General features: G+C 41.1%; 1 protein-coding gene across 2 annotated transcripts in view; it reads left to right on the forward strand.

Moving 5' to 3' along the window:
- The first annotated feature begins 2,048 nt into the window (after positions 1 to 2,048).
- Positions 2,049 to 12,862, forward strand: part of LOC124015047 (protein TANC2-like) — a 141,364-nt gene continuing 130,550 nt past the window's right edge. For both annotated transcript variants that reach the window (XM_046329925.1, XM_046329926.1), the window contains exon 1: positions 2,049 to 2,447. The gene's annotated coding sequence lies outside the window, so the exon portion shown is untranslated. The remainder of the gene's footprint in view (positions 2,448 to 12,862) is intronic.

The following is a 12,862-nucleotide window of genomic DNA, read 5'->3' on the forward strand; positions in this document are numbered from 1 at the left end:
GTGTGCTGAAGAACTGGTTCAGTAGGTTTGCAAAACTGGCTTCAGTAAGCTATAGTGTCTATTTTTTGGGACAGCACGGCATGTGTGTGGTCCTTGGAGGACTTACAAAAATAGAATAAATGCATTCTAGAACAGAACAATCTTTTGTTCGAGTCCACTGAGAGGGAATAGGCCATTGTTAGGATAATTAATGTCCAACCCCAGATGTATTTCATACACTGTGTTCCCATGAACGATTGGCATCTCTCAAACATAGTCCAGACACCAAGAGAAATGGCATTCCTATCTCTGGTTTGTGATAAGGGACTCATATATTTGCATTATGAGGAGAAGATAGCACAGAAATGCAGCCCAGCCTCATCTGCATGTCTCTCTTCACCTTACCTCTGGGTGGAGGCCTTCAGAAACCGTTGTTGTTTGATCAGCCCCTAGGACTGATCCAGATGTTTTCAGTCTTTCCAGAAATAAATAATATGATTTCTGTCTTTTAGATCTGTAGGCTACACTTGGCAGCAGGGCAAAGATAATTTCTCTGCCCTCATTATCTTATCACATTCATTCTGGTAATATATAATAGGTAAGAGGTAGTTGTAATCAAAAGAGAAAGCAAATAGTTAGGAAATAGTTAGCTTAATGTTCCAACTTGTGACTGGCAAAGTAAGCATGTCACGGTAAGATCTACCTACACCTGTTGTATTCGGCGCATGTGACAAATAAAGTTTGATTTGATGGGTAAGATGATCTTCATTTGTTTGATTGTACATTGTAGTGTTCCATCTCTACAGTATGTGGGTATTACAATTTGTGAGTATAATATTTCCCACACAAAGATTCACAGAGATTACACACATCTAAAGCAGGAGTAAGCAAGGTATGTGGATCTCAGACAGATATCCTCATCTTCGCTATGAGAAAACTCCATGACAAGTCAAAGCAAGGATGGACCAGAAGTCAAATTAATGCCTGTATTTATCAAGAGTTAGCTTTCCTAGACAAAACAAAGATCTGAGATTGCAGCAATGTGTGTGTCAGACGAAGACCCATTCCGAGATTGGAGACACTGGCTACATAACCCACCAGACCTCCCTCCACCTGTGTAAATAACCTCTATTGCAATTACAGAGCAGGTTCTATGTACCTACAATGCTGTTACTACAGTTATTCCGTAAATAATGTACATTTGATTGACATGACCTTGTATTTTACAGTGGGTTACTTTGACAATGCTACATTCATAACCAAGTGGGAAGGTGAAAATGACCCGTTGTGAAGTTGTAAATACTAGTTGGATGAGTGCAAATGCTTTGAACTCATTGAGTAACGCTGATTGGCTAATGGCCAACAAGCTGCATCAAGCATAAACTAAAAGTACAACTATCATGCTTGTAAACTAATTATAGTGTTCAAAAACCATATTAATAGATTGTTTTTTATAAATAATATTTTGTTGTTGCATTTAACTTCCGGAAATTCTGTTATCGAGGTAGCCTAATTTTCTTAGTAGGTTACTTGAGAGGTCAGCATGTGGGAGAAGTCGGAGCATTCAAGTGGATTTTTCCCAGTCAGTATTTGGTAAATACCAATAGTGTGCAACTGCAGCCCGCAATATGGGGCATTCCTGCATGTGGGCTCTCATCTGCAGGAACGCCCCCCCCCCTTCACTTCCGCATCCCGAACACCTGCCCTCGCTTTTGTCAACAGAACTGCGGGAAAACAGTGCCCGCTGTCTACCACTGTTGTACGGCTAGCTAGCTACCATTGTCGCCCCCCGCACCTTCTTCTGTGAGGCAGCTGGTATCCAACGTTTTGTGCAATTAACGCCACCTACTGTATTGGAGCGCCCCTGCCTCCCGCCTGTCCTAACTTAAAAATTGACCGATAAAAGTATAGAGAGGAGTTCCTGCAAATTCAGGAATGCCCACATGCAGGAACGCCCCCACACTATTGGCTGCAATTGCACCCTTCTAAATACCACCTTCCTTCCCACTTGTATTTGAACGCAGGATCCGAGCACCCGCCCCTCATGAATAATTCAGCAGCCCCTCCGCTTCATGCTACTGTAGGAGAGCGTTTTCAACACACACAAACATCTTCGTAGGCAATGTTTGGTTCTTCTCATGCAGTCGCGTAATAGAATAGTTCTTTCTTCTTCACTGGGTGGTTATTATTGGAGGCAAATTGAGCGCAATTCCGGGATTTGTTTCGTCCTTCAAAACCTGGAGTAGGAGGTACCTCAGTGGGAGAAGTACGGAACGATCGAACACGTCGAATCTTTACGCACGCTCGCGAAGGCTGTGTTGTGGTCCAGCTGCTTACTGGAAATCTTGCTGAAACGTTAGCTAGCCATTGCACTGACGTTTATCTACGAACTGACACGGGTTTAATGGTCAGTGGGACGTTCTTGCCTCGGCTTATGTGACTGTGGAGGAGGTGAAAAAAAAATCAAGGTAAGTGACAGCGAATGACAATTACAAGGTAATGTTACATTTGAAACACGAAATTCGAATGATTTGACTGAATGACGTTAGTCCTAGCCAAATAATGTGATGTTTTTTAGCGTTCGGTGTCTTTTTGTGCTGCACTGTTTTAGCTAGCTGGCGCTTGCTGTATATCCGCATCGAAGTGTCCTAATCATCTATTGTATTGCAGGTAGCTAGCAAACTAACATAGTTAGCATTCGCTATTTGACAACCATATCATTTTCGAACTTGTATTTTTACTGTAGTTATATTTAGCTGGACAACCTAAAGCCACACAGTGAACAATGTGGCCATTCCGTTTCACAAAGAAACCCCTTTTGTGTATTTTTTATTGACGAATATCCCATCGCCGTGCGCCTCAAACTGGCTTACTGGACATCTTTGAAGTTCGAATGACAGCTACCCCCCTCCCGCTAACGTTAGTTAAATAGAGAAGCTGTGTAACGCTATTAAGATTCATTATACCCTTGGTGAATTATACCATGGCATTTGCTGAATGACTTTCTAAACCAAATGTATAAATGCTTAATGTGCATTCAATGTCCTAGCACCAGCTTACTTTAAAATGCATGGGGGTTGTGAATGCATTACTGCCATGATGGGTTATGTGTTTCTTACATTTCCAGTGGTGACAGAACTGGGTCTGGTTTCCCAAAAGCATCTTAAAGAGAAATGTCAAAATAAAAATAAATCTTCATATTCATGATCTCTAGCACCAGACCAACATCAATATATCAAATGGCGTGTTTCTATGTTTTCTTGATGTTGGGGTGGTGCTGGAGATTATGTTGAACCATTTAGAAATAGCCCTTTAAGGCTAAATTCCTGGTTAGAACCTTCGTTGGAGCATAGTTTAATCTCTGAGTTGTTTCCCTTCATAACGTTGCACTTGAAAACGATTAATCTAACATGCTGACGAGACCGCATGTGTGTGTGTGTGTGTGCACGTGCACGCACGCGCGCGCGCATGTTGATTTTGTCCACGATCGCCAGAACGTTCTTTAAAAATAATGGGACTGCCGTTTTGGGCTCTAAAATTAGTTTGACCCCCATTGTGAAATCTTTTATATTTCGCTACAAATCGAGATATTAAATATTGATCCATTCTGACTACTACATTTGTCATCACACAGGACCACATGCTGACACAGAACTATTACCGACTGGTAGGCCTAAGGGAGGCTCACACCCTCATGCATGCTCTTTGAATGTGCACTCTTTACATGTGTGTGAATAGACCTAGCAGCTGAGAATGCTTCAGTAGGCTACTGTACAATCATTCTTTGACGTTCAATGATCAATTATTCACTCAAACGACTCTATGCGACCTCCTTTATTCCCAAGACTTTTCCTCAGTCACTCATCTTTCTTGAAGTGACCGTTATGGATAGGCTACCTACAGTAGAGTAGTCCATGGACACAGGGACCCAATTTTTGGGTTTGTTTACTAATTCTGCTAATCCCGTTTCCAAACAGCAGTCTTCAAACAGCATGGTCAAATTTCCTCATGGTGACGCCATAAATGAGCTAGCCTAAAATCAATAAGATGAGGTGAGTTTGTATTTTGGGTGAACCATCCCTCTAAACATATTAAGCCCCCTTTCTCCTACTTATTAACATTGTTGGGTCATGAATCAAATACTGTCAGACTGCCTACTGGCTAGGCTATCTTAACTAAAACACAACCCAGATTAAATAATCACAGTTGGCCAGTGCCTCCAGGGTGAGATTTTTTTATGACTGACATGTAGCAATTTCTTTAACTTTAATTTACGTGCTGGAGGGCAGCCGTGGAAAAGTGATTAGGGAAATGATGTGCAGTCTAGGGTTGGGGCTTTAGCAAGGTACTTCACAGAAATAGAGCCAGCTGTCGCAGCAGACATCAGCAATGATGAAATTGTCCCAGATTGGGGTATCTGTTGAGGAAACAAAATCATAATTAAGTTCAGCCAATTGATTTACTGGCTGGAGTGGCTGCTTGGATCTTCATGATGAATGAGTATGGAAGGGCCTTAGCAAAACAACAGTGAACTGGGACCCCACTAGACCAAGTGAAAGGTTTTATGACATTGACTTACTTTGTATTAATTCTACATTTTAACATGCAATCAGTGTAAATATTTTGTACAGGCTGCTGAGGGAAGCCAATTAGATCTGACCTAGATTAAATGTGACTTTGGCAAGTAGCCTATTTCTAGCAGTCCTGAGCAGTGTAATTTCTCAAAGTTGCTAGTCTTGAGGCCATAGGCCTACTTGTATACTTTATTTATTTCTCTATTTTGTATATATATATATATATATATATATATATTTTTTTTTTACACTGTTTTCTCCTCAATTTTGTGGTATCCAATTGGTAGTTAGTCTTGTCTCATCGCTGCAACTCCCGTACAGAATCGGAAGAGGCGAAGGTCGAGAGCCGTGCGACACAATGCCCAGTTAACCCGGAAGCTAGCCGAACCAATGTGTCGAAGGAAATGCCATGCATTTGGCGACAGTGTCAGCGTGTACTGCGCCCGTCAGGAGTCGCTAGTGCGCGATGGGACAAGGTGTGCCGCCCCATGGGTCTCCCGGTCGCAGCTGGCTGCGACAGAGCCTGGACTCTAACCAGGATTTCTAGTGGCACAGCCTTAGACAACTGCACCACTCTGAAGGCCCTCCTACTTGTATACTTACAGGTTTACAAGGTTACCTTCGTTATCAAAAAGAAAAGAAAGGAGGACCAATGCACTCTTCATATAATTCATTTAAATGCCTTTATTAGTATGGCATGTTCAATAGAAACATTTTTTATTTTTTAAACCGACGCGTTTCGGCAGCATGGCCTTCGTCAGGGAGTGCTCAGGATTAGAGGTCGACCGATTAATCGGAATGGCCGATTTAATTAGGGCTGATTTCAAGTTTTCATAACAATCGGAAATCGGTATTTTTGGACACCGATTTGGCCGATTTTTAAACATTTTTATTATTATTATTTTTTACACCTTTATTTAACTAGGCAAGTCAGTTAAGAACACATTCTTATTTTCAATGACGGCCTAGGAACGGTAGGATAACTGCCTTGTTCAGGGGCAGAACGACAGATTTTCACCTTGTCAGCTCGGGGGATCCAATCTTTCAACCTTACAGTTAACTAGTCCAACGCTATAACCATCTGTCTCTCGTTGCACTCCACAAGGAGACTGCCTGTTATGCGGATGCAGTAATCCAAGGTAAGTTGCTAGCTAGCATTAAACTTATCTTATAAAAAATGATCTATCATAATCACTAGTTAACTACACATGTTTGATATTACTAGTTTATCTAGCGTGTCCTGCGTTGCATATAATCTGACTGAGCATACAAGTATCTGACTGAGCGGTGGTAGGCAGCAGCAGGCTTGTAATCATTCATTCAAACAGCACTTTCGTGTGTGTTTTACCAGCAGCTCTTCGTTGTGTGTCAAACATTGTGCTGTTTATGACTTCAAGCCTATCAACTCCCAAGATGAGGCTGGTGTAACCGAAGTGAAATGCCTAGCTAGTTACCCTTGCTCTGCATGGGCAACGCTGCTTCGAGGGTGGCTGTTGTCGTTGTGTTCCTGGTTCGAGCCCAGGGGGAGCGAGGAGAGGGACAGAAGCTGTACTGTTACACTGGCAATACTAAAGTGCCTATAAGAACATCCAATTGTCAAAGGTTAATGAAATACAAATGGTACAGAGAGAAATAGTCCTATAATAACTACAACCTAAAACTTCTTACCTGAGAATATTGAAGACTCATGTTAAAAGGAATCACCAGCTTTTATATGTTCTCATGTTCTGAGCAAGGAACTTAAACGTTAGCTTTCTTACATGGCACATATTGCACTTTTACTTTCTTCTCCAACACTTTGTTTTTGCATTATGTAAAACAAATTGAACATGTTTCATTATTTATTTGAGACTAAATTGATTTTATTGATGTATTATATTAAGTTAAAATAAGTGTTAATTCATTATTGTTGTAATTGTCATTTATTACGCATACATCTAAAAATAAATTAATCGGCTAATTAATCGGCAGCGGGTTTTTTGGTCCTCCAATAATCGGTCGACCTCTACTCAGGAAGAACCTCTCCTGCTAAGAGTGCACTACCACTAACACCTGGCTGCTACCAAGATATACCACTATGATGGGAAAGTAAAGTCATCACAACTAAGACAGTTGTGCCCAGCAAGTTAATGCATCCTTTTAAAAATGTCTGAAGCCATTTACCAGTAGAATGTTATGAAACAATGTAAGATTTATTTAGATGTTTTTAGTACCTCCGATGCAGCCCAATCATTTAGCCTAGTAGAGTACTTGATTGATAAATGGCTTCTTTGCACAACATTATAAAGGGGGGCAATGTTATGGATTTGTCACAGCTGCTACTCTTCGTTTAGGGGAACCTTGATTATTAAACACAGTCACACATTGTTGTCTGTCTGCAGTCAGATATGTAAATTGAAGTCTGTGCTGCTTGCCTGGTGAGCTGCTGTGACTCTCGCATGTAGTAAATCCCCATAACTGCCACACCTCCAATACTTAGAGGAAAACCTGAGCTGCTGCCATGCCTTTACTGCAGGGTCATTAAATGCCAAGCCATGAAGTGAATCTGCATTCACTAACACCATCTCAATTCATCCCTTTGCTCCCAAGCCTCCCACCTCAGGTTTATCTTACTGGCTGCCTGTTTGTCAGACTCACATGCGCACACTCACACACCCACACCTTTCTCCTTTTGCTTTGATTGGGATGAGATTATCAATGGTCACAGTGTTTCACCTTTTGGTGTTTGCTGCAGTGATAAAATGGTTGAGAATCTGACATGCAAGTAGATTTTCCTCTTGAGTCACATTTGGAGATGGCATATTGCTGTGCTCAGCGCAGTATGACGGACTGTATGTTCGAGCAGCAGGTTTGGCTTGTCCTACTCTTCCAAAATGGGCTTTCAATATGTTTGGCTGAATACTGTTATAGGACAGTCTTTCTCAGATGTTTTCCCATTTATGTCATTTATAACAGAATGTTATTACAGAATTGGGTGCCTATGCATCCAAACTATGGAAAGACGATTGATGTCTCTCTTTAAAAATGTTTGTGTGGAATCACAATAAAGGGATTTTAACCGACTGTAACCATCAACATAACCTAAAGAGGTCTTTCAAGTTCAAAAAGCAGCAAAGTTGTTGTAAGTGACTTTTTTTGTAGTTGAATCCAGGCCAACTTGTGAGAGAGCCTGACCCCCTGACTCTCAATTACCCACAACCTCCTACAGGTGGGTTCTCTGCTGTCGCCTGGCTCTTATCTCCATGCTCAACTTTCCTTCCTACAGGACACTATTCAGCTGGCCCCATAGACTGAGTGGGGGGGTTGGCGTCTGGCACTTTTTTTCTCTCTAGTCTAGGGCTATGCAGCATGCATTCCTGTGGGCTAGATTTAATTGTCAGTGCCACTCAACTAGTGCTAATAATAAGGAGACTAACGAGGAGGCTAAAAGTTCCTGTTGAGACCACACATCAGGGTCAGTAATGCTTTGTTTTCTTTGTGTATGTTTGTGTGTGTGTGTGTCTGTGTGTGCGTGCTTGCATGTCTTCCGTTTGTTGTTTTATGTGGGCCAACGTCGATCTGGTTCCAAGATACCAACAGACACGACTTTTGGTTACAATGCCTTATTATTTCCTGATATCGAATCCTGAGTCGCCATCCTGAGTGAGAGAGAGAATGTTTGGATTATTTTGGGTTACTAAAGCACAGACCAATACCCCTCCCTTATAATAATATGATAAGAACAGGCCCTAGTCAACCAAACTCGGTTTCTTGTTTCAATCGCCAAAGATTTTTGTTGCCACACAGTCAAGGTGGCATTTCTCAGTAGTAGAGATTTACATTTACATTTAAGTCATTTAGCAGACGCTCTTATCCAGAGCGACTTACAAATTGGAGATGACCAGGATGTTCTCTTGATAAGTGCATGAATTGGAAAATGTTCTGTCCTGCTTAAGCATTCAAAATGTAAAGAGTACTTTTGGGTGTCAGGGAAAATGTATCGAGTAAAAAGTACATTATTTCTAGGAATACATTATCTTTAGGAATGTAGTGAAGTAAAAGTTGTCAACATTTTACTTGGGGGTCATGTTGTGGAGTTCAAGAGAATGCTGAGTTACCTTGCATGTTGACATATGTAGTTCTATTGTATCCTCTCCTTCCTCAGTAAGCAATATCAAAACAACTTGATTTGAAGAAGTGTTGACTTGCACCATAAGAGCTCAGCTGAATGATGGGGGGAAAATAATTCAGCTAGCGTCAGACAACCAAGTCTCTGGTGCAGTACAATTTGTTTTTAGCAAGAGTGAAAGAAATACATCCCTCTCTTTATTTTTCTGTCCCACAGCAGTTTAATTTAAATGGACCACTGAACAATACTGTCTACACTACAACAAGCAATGTGTCACCTGCTTTCAGAGGGGAAAAACAGCTGTGAATGCAGCCGTTTTCACTGGACTGCAGCGTTTGCCTAATGGAATGGATTTTAAAATTCTCATAAATGTTATCAGTGAGGGATGACCGCAGTCACTCGAGGAAGCGACCGTTGTCACCGCACATCGTCAGGAGGCCAGTGTGATTCAACCATGTCGAGGTGACAAGACTGCCGGCTCCATCATGGAATTAGCCTAATTTACATCCGCTCAAACGTTCACATCTTTCAGTTTGCCAAATGATCGGTTTGCTTATATTCTACTTTTTGAGACCAATTTCATCCAAGTCTCCTCATTAACAAAGGAATAATTGTTCCCCTTTTGTCTTTTTTACATGTTAAAATGAAGCCGACTCAAGCTCAGGATTATAAAATAAACGGTAGTGTCATCTGGCAGATGTTGCACCTAGCACTGCAGGTAGACTGAAGAGGAGTATCTTACAGATCCTTTCTGGCAACCTCACCTCCAGGTTTATTCAGTCTCTAGCTCAGACTTCCAGGACTCCACTGAAGTCCCAGTACATGTCATCTCCAATGGAGCGTGCCACCAGAGCCTTCTGATCTGATCACATGGCTGTTTTGACCCCATTCCTCCCTCTTCTATTCCCCTCTGAGGCCATCATCTCGTTCCCGCCATCCATGCATTGGTACCACCTCGTCTTCAGAGACCTCGTACATATACTAAACAAAGATATGATTGCAACAATTTCAATGATTTTACTGAGTTACAGTTCATATAAGGAAATCAGTCCTTTGAAATACTATACATGTACAGTGGGGCAAAAAAGTATTTAGTCTCACTTAAAAAGATGAGAGGCCTGTAATTTTCATCATAGGTACACTTCAACTATGACAGACAAAATGAGAAAATGTATTTGTAAATTATGGTGGAAAATAAGTATTTGGTCACCTACAAACAAGCAAGATTTCTGGCTCTCACAGACCTGTAACTTCTTCTTTAAGAGGCTCCTCTGTCCTCCACTCGTTACATGTATTAATGGCACCTGTTTGAACTTGTTATCAGTATAAAAGACACCTGTCCACAACCTCAAACAGTCACACTCCAAACTCCACTATGGCCAAGACCAAAGAGCTGTCAAAGGACACCAGAAACAAAATTGTAGACCTGCACCAGGCTGGGAAGACTGAATCTGCAATAGGTAAGCAGCTTGGTTTGAAGAAATCAACTGTGGGAGCAATTATGCTGGGTCTTTCAGCATGACAATGATCCCAAACACACCGCCCGGGCAATGGAGTGGCTTCGTAAGAAGCATTTCAAGGTCCTGGAGTGGCCTAGCCAGTCTCCAGATCTCAACCCCATAGAAAATCTTTGGAGGGAGTTGAATGTCCGTGTTGCCCAGCAACAGCCCCAAAACATCACTGCTCTAGAGGAGATCTGCATGGAGGAATGGGACAAAATACCAGCAACAGTGTGTGAAAACCTCTGTCAAGGGTATATAACAAAGTATTGAGAAACTTTTGTTATTGACCAAATACTTATTTCCACCATAATTTGCAAATAAATAAATTAAAAATCCTACGTGATTTTCTGGAATTTTTTTTCTCATTTTGTCTGTCATAGTTGAAGTGTACCTATGATGAAAAGGCCTCTCATCTTTTTAAGTGGGAGAACTTGCACAGTTGGTGGCTGACTAAATACTTTTTTGCTCCAGTGTACATGTAGGCTTTGTGGTGGAAGCAGTTCAGGAACCTTTTGGAAGAGGTGTTGTCGTGCCCTCTTTGTCTGTGTTTTTGTGTTTGAACCATGCTAGATCCTTAGTGATGTGGACACCGATAAACTTGAAGCTCTCCACTGTCGACTTTTGTATCAACATGACTACCGGTACTTCTTCTCTGAATTGTTTTATTTCATTAGAGAATGACATCCTAGCTGAAGTCCTGCGTTTTCTCACACCAGAAAGAAATGGCTAATATGACTATTTATATCTCTAATGATACCTCAAGTTAATCTGGCTCCAGCTTGTGGGTAAAGAAAGACTGGGGTTACTATTTCTTAGCTCAATTGCAGCCAATGTTTCAATGGAAATGGTCCTGCAGAGCCACCATCTGAACTCAATACAAAGAAGTCTGAAGGAAGAACAAAAGGGACGGGTCTTAAATTGTCCTCATCGGTCTAAGTTGTTACATTGGACAGTACCCTATGTTTTCTTTTACCAGACATATTGCTTTCACCTATGAACACATTTGCCTGAGGGGGTACAGATTGTGGTTTGCATGGTGGTTGGCATTAACGTATTTGAGTATGTCGCTTGACCAGATAGGCTATGTTGGATATTAATTTTAAAAAATTACTGGAGTGCATAGAATTTGCTTCTAGATGTATATTGGCCTAGCCTACATTTTAAACTGAAGCACTTCAGTGCCTTCCTTTCCCCCTGCACTTGAAAATACAGCCTCTCCATGGCTCTGAATTACTTCCATTTGAAAAGCTGATTTATAGATAATATGTCATTGATTTCAGAACATCATGCACCAGGTAAGGCTGTGTGTGTGGCACTTTTTGTTTGTGTTTTTTTGTTTGAGGCTCCGCTTCCTGGTAGAACCAATCAAGACTGACCATTTAAAGAGCGATCTTTCACAATGCAAGTGCATTCATGTGTCTGGAGGCTACACTAATCTGTAATGATTGGTCATACTCAGTATGAAAACACAATCAGTTTTGAATGCTGTTCTAGAGAAGCATCTAGTCCAATAGCTTATTTATATTTTGTGTGTAAGTTTCAACCTCTATCTCCATTTGTAAATATGTTCTCCAAATGGGTAATTATGAGCTCAAATATTGATTCTTTCATCTGCACCTCTTTTATTCTCTCTGACGGATAGGCCTAAACAGTAAGCATTTAGCCCATGTTTGTTGGTTTTTGTGGTTTTCGAAATCGGAGCTTTTCGACCTTCACCCGACTTTACATCCCCTTCAACCTTCTCCTGAAGTAACAAAAATAAAAAACACTCCTCAAGACGGCCATGGTTTATTTTCCCCTCCAATTTTATAGAGTAGACCCTGAATATCTGTTTTCAAATCAAATTTTATTGGTCGTGTACACACATTTTGCAGATGTTATTGCAGGTGCGACGAAATGCTTATGTTTCTAGCTCCAACAGTGAAGTAATATTTAACAATACAAAACAATACACACAGTCTCAAAACACAGACTGGAATATAAATATACTCTTTCCATGACAGACTGACCAGGTGAATCCAGGTGAAAGCTATGGTCCCTTTATTGATGTCACCTGTTAGATCCACTTAAATCTGTGTAGATGAAGGGGGGGAGACAGGTTAAAGAAGGATTTTTAAGACTTGAGACAATTGAGACATGGATTGTGTATGTGTGCCATTCAGAGGGTGAATGGGCAAGACAAAAGATTCAAGTGCTTTTGAAAGGGGTTTGGTAGTAGGTGCCAGGCACCCAGGTTTGAATATGTCAAGAACTGCAATGCTGCTGGGTTTTTCACACTCAACCGTTTCTGTGTGTATCAAGAATGGTCTACCACCCAAAGGACATCCAGCCAACTTTACACAACTGTGGGGAACGTTAGTCTACATGGTTAGCACCCTGTGGCCCGCTTTCGACACCTTGTAGAGTCCATGCCTCGATGAATTGAGGCTGTTTTGAGGGCAAAAGGGGGTGCAACTCAATATTAGGATGGTGTTCCTAATGTTTTGTACACTCAGTGTGTACAGTTGAAGTCGTAAGTTTACATTCACCTTAGCCAAATACATTTAAACTCAGTTTTTCACAATTCCTGACATTTAATCCTAGTAAAAATTCCATGTCTTAGGTCAGTTAGGATCACCACTTTATTTTAAGAATATGAAATGTCAGAATAATAGTAGAGAATTATTTCTTTCAGCTTTTATTTCTTTCATCACATTTCC

The sequence above is a fragment of the Oncorhynchus gorbuscha genome, linkage group LG26 (genome assembly GCF_021184085.1).
Source record: "Oncorhynchus gorbuscha isolate QuinsamMale2020 ecotype Even-year linkage group LG26, OgorEven_v1.0, whole genome shotgun sequence".
In the NCBI taxonomy this organism is placed as follows: domain Eukaryota; kingdom Metazoa; phylum Chordata; class Actinopteri; order Salmoniformes; family Salmonidae; genus Oncorhynchus; species Oncorhynchus gorbuscha.